General features: G+C 45.1%; 1 pseudogene; it reads right to left on the bottom strand.

Annotated features, from left to right (window-relative positions):
* Positions 1-1,964: 1,964 nt before the first annotated feature.
* Positions 1,965-3,610, bottom strand: LOC141109890 (uncharacterized; annotated as a pseudogene).
* Between the last annotated feature and the right edge of the window lie 976 nt (positions 3,611-4,586).

Raw genomic sequence — 4,586 nt, 5'->3', positions numbered from 1 at the left:
AAATTTACAGATGCAGCAATTTAGAAATTGGATGAAAGGTTTAGCACTGGGAAACACTTTTTGAAAGATAAAAAAGTACATTTTATATACAACTATTTAGATCAGACCAAAATGAGGGACAGATGAGGAGAAAAGAGGTACAGAGGGACATTGCTCTGAATCAGGGACAGTCCCTCGAAATCAGGAATAGTTGGGAGCTATGTGGTCATGAAGGGGGGTAAAATCTTCTGGAGCTGAAGTGGTTAAAAAGCATTTCTTGAGCTCTAGTCTAGTGATTTTGTCTAGGCTGGGATGACATCATCACTCTGCTGCAGGCAGGAGGAGGCATTTCTATAGTCTCCTCTCTCCAACCAGGTACATTTTCTCCAAATGGCACTTGGAAAGTCCCACTCTTATGGCTAGCATTTTAGGTCATTGTGTTTGTTTGTTTTTTTGTCCTAGTCTTGATATCCAAAAATAGATACAACTATTTTTGTGTGTTGTTCCTCACAAAAGGAAATTGGTGTTGTTGCCATAAAAATACTGCGGGATTTGTCTTTCTGATACTCATCCGCTCAACGACAACCGTTTCCCGGACTTTCACGGTCTGAAGCGTCACTGATAAGCGATGGGAAACAAGCCGGGCAGAAGTTGGGTACAGTGGGAGATATTTCTGGAGGTGAAAGATGAGACAACCATGTTATGTTTCACCATCCCAGGCTGCACTAATCCCTCTGATTTTCTCAACCTCAGAAAAAAAAAAAATGAAACGGGCTGTTCATAGAGCCGGAGGATTTCTGTGATTAATTAATTCAGGATTTGCAGGGAGTCAGAAGGTCATCCTCCCGTATTGTGTAGGTCTTGCTCACCAGGTCTGCTTTACTTATGCATTCTGCTCCTGGCAGCAGGTGACTGTTAACCCGCTGAGTGCTAGAGGGCGCTTCAGCACAAACTCTGCCGCCCTTCCAAAGTTTCTCACAACTTGCCAAATTCCGGTAAATTGTACCAATGGAATAATAAAAATGTGCTATTTAAAGGTGACCTGCCACCGCGAGAAATGCGTTTAGATATGCAGAAGCTTGCTAATTAGTCAGAGTAGCATGTTTTTGCTAAAAGAAAATCCCTAAATCAAGTACTGGATTCACTAAAAATCAGTCTAAACTCAATAAAAAAAAGTAAATTCACACATAAACTATATTGTCAAAAGTATTGGGACACCTGCCTTTACACGCACAGGAACATTAATGGCATCCCTGTCTTCGTCCGTAGGGTTCAATATTGAGTTGGCCCACCCTTTGCAGCTATAACAGCTTCAACTCTTCTGGGAAGGCCATCCACAAGGTTTAGGAGTGTGTCTATGGGAATGTTTTACCATTCTTCCAGAAGGGCATTTGTGAGATCAGGCACTGATGTTGGACGAGAAGGCCTGGCTCGCAGTCTCCACTCTTATTCATCCCAAAGGTGTTCTATCATGTTGAGGTCAGGATGTGCAGGCCAGTCAAGTTCCTACACCCCAAACTCGCTCATCCATGTCTTTATGGACCTTGCTTTGTGTAGAAGAAGGGAGTGTGTCAGTCAGTCCTGAGTTCTCCTTATGCCCTGTACACACGACCGGTTTTGCCGTTGGAATAAACTCTGAAGTTCCGACAGAATTCCGCTCAAGTTGTCTTGCATACACACGGTCACACCAAAGTCCAACTGTCCAGAACGCGGTGACGTACAACAAGTACGACGGGACTAGAAAAAGGAAGTTCAATAGCCAGTAGCCAATAGCTTCTGTCTTGTACTTGCTTCAGAGCGAGCGGGTTTCCCGATAGTAATTGGTTCCGTCAGAAATATTTAGAACATGTTCTCTATCTAAGTCCATCTGAATTTTCGATGGAAAAAGTCCGATGGGGCATACACACAGTCAGAATTTACGATTTACGATGAAAAGCTCCCATCGGACTTTTTCTGACAGACATTCTGCTCGTGTGTACGCGGCATTAGAGTAGCAAGGTATCATGGTGCTGGATACAGAAGCAGGACTGTAGCAGGACATCACTGAGTTCTGATTAAATGTGAGTCTGCCAGGTGGGATGCAATGTGTGAGAGTTGAACTTATGAAGCTGAGGAGTATCAGCCTTGAGAAGGTCGTACAAACAAGCCTAGCGAGTCTGAACAGCCACTCTGTTCAGATGATTCCATTCATCCTTTTCTTGATCCTCATTTCTTTCAAAGATGGCAAATCCAAGTAGCTAAACACAAACCCACGGCTCTGGGAAACGTCTAAAACCTCCAGGGACTTGGCTTTTAAGGGCTAAGAGATTCCCAAATCCTTCTCTGGGACCAGAACTTTTAGGAGCGATCTGATGAGTTTGTGCATGGTTTCCGGCCGAAACGCTCTTGAAGACAGAAGTTGAGTTCCAGTGTGTTGAGAAGTTAAAAGTTTGTAAGAAGCGACACCGAGTGTTCGGACCAATCGAAAGGTAGCTTCATGCGGCTTAGCTTCGGCAAGCTGCGAGTGGGCCATTCTAAAAGAGTCTGGAAGCTGTTGAGCCAGTCGGTATTGGCTAGACAGAAATTAACTAGTATAACCAGAGGGTAAAACCTGAATGGCTCCAAATACGTCAGTGTCCAGTTCAGCTCCAGTTCCTGGAGCTCCCCGCAGTGAACGCTGTCTAGGAACTGGAGGAGGAACTCGGCCCTCTCTAAATCGAAATTTGCGTGAACTACGAGCAGGCTGGCGTCTCAGGAAATGAGGTGGTAAGCATACTGGTGGACCCACTCCTTCCACTTTTCAAACTCCTTCACCGACACAAGCACCCTATCCATGCTGGAAAGGACTGCCCCGGGCCTCATGAAGTCCACCACCCTCCAAAGCTGCGGAGTGCGCATCAGCTTGCCCCAGTCTGAGCACACTAGGGGCGCTGTGCACTTTTCTACTTCGAAGAGGAAAGAGAAGATGTGAAGCTGGCAGTCCATCGGCAGAAGATTGAATGGAAAATAAGTCTAATGCCGCGTACACAAGAGCGGACTTTACGGCAGACTTTGCCCGGCGGACTTTTCGACGGACTTTACGACGGACTTTCTGAATGAACGGACTTGCCTACACACAATCCACCAAAGTCCGGCGAATTCTTACGTGATGACGTACGACTGGACTAAAACAAGGAAGTTCATAGCCAGTAGCCAATAGCTGCCCTAGTGTCGGTTTTTGTCCGTCGAACTAGCATACAGACGAGCGGACTTTTCGACCGGACTCGAGTTTGACGGAAAGATTTAAAACATGTTTCAAATCTAAGTCTGTCCAACTTTTGAGAAAACAAAGTCCGCTGGAGCCCACACACATCGAATTGTCCGACGAAATCCCGTCCGCCGGGCAAAGTCTGCCGTAAAGTCCGCTCGTGTGTACGCGGCATTAGCCTTGCTCCTGACCGCTTTCAGCATGGAATTCACAGAGGAAGTCGAGGGGACTTCATGAGATTGTATGTCCGCAGCTTCCAGCCCCACAGAAGAGTTTGACCATATGATCTTACTTTTCTGAGACATTTTTACTTTGCCCAGAGACTTCTCATACCACAGTAAATGGGGTCACATCGCACTGTTCTTCGTTCTGTCCTCCCGAGTGTTTGTTCAATCCGTGATCCATGTTTGATGCGTTTCCAATTTCTATTATGTTTTTCTTGCATTTTTAGCAAGGTAAATGTGCAGTAAAAATGTGTCCATGTAAAAGGTTTCTTACTTTCACGTACAGTTTTTTTTACCCCTTTCACCCTGTGGTGAGCCACTCAAAGATCACACTGATGAGCTCATCTCCCTGTCACCCTGCTCTCATCTCCTATCAGTAGGGATGAGCTCCTCGTTTGTTCAGAAGACAGGCTCAAACTCAACTTTGCTTGTTCAGCGATTTATTCCGAACACCTGACTTTCAGCCCATTTTGTTTATCACCTGCTACTATATATGATAGGTTCCTTCTTCAAGCTTGTTAGCAACCAGGGATCATTTACTGTCCGGAAATCCCTGGCCATGTGAACAAAGTGGCCAGGATTGTTAAAAGGGAGTTAGTTCACCTTTTCAAAAAAAGGGAATGAAAAGGAGAGCTCACACTGTACACCTTCCCCACTCAACCGGTGTACTTACCTCAGTGGGTTATGAGCCGTCAGTGCTCATGCGACTTGTGTAGCAGTCCGGGGATCTAAAATCCCCGTAACTGTTCCTTCTTTCTGCAGTGCATTCAGGGCAGATCAGAGCAATGCTCTATGCTAGCGCTGACCAATCAGAATTGTTCTGATCAGTTCTCAAAGCCCTGCACAGAGAAGAGGGAGATGACCAGATTTCAAACCCCTGGACCACAACACTGGCTGTGGGCACTGGCCGCTCATCACCCATGGAGGTACAGTGCCGTGAAAAAGTATTTGCCCTCTTCCAGAATTTTTATTTTTTTGCAAATTTGTCACACTTAAATGATTCAGATCATCAATTTTTTATATTACACAAAGATAAGTACAAAATGCAGTTTTTAAATGATAATATAATTTATTATGGGAAAAAGCTGTCCAAACCTGCCTGGAAATATGTGAAAAAGTAATTGCCCCCCTTTGCTAAATCATGAATGACTTGTGAC

This window comes from Aquarana catesbeiana, linkage group LG10 (assembly GCF_042186555.1).
Source record: "Aquarana catesbeiana isolate 2022-GZ linkage group LG10, ASM4218655v1, whole genome shotgun sequence".
Lineage (NCBI taxonomy): Eukaryota > Metazoa > Chordata > Amphibia > Anura > Ranidae > Aquarana > Aquarana catesbeiana.
Note: the sequence above shows the minus strand (reverse complement) of the source record. Positions and strands in the feature narration are given on the sequence as shown.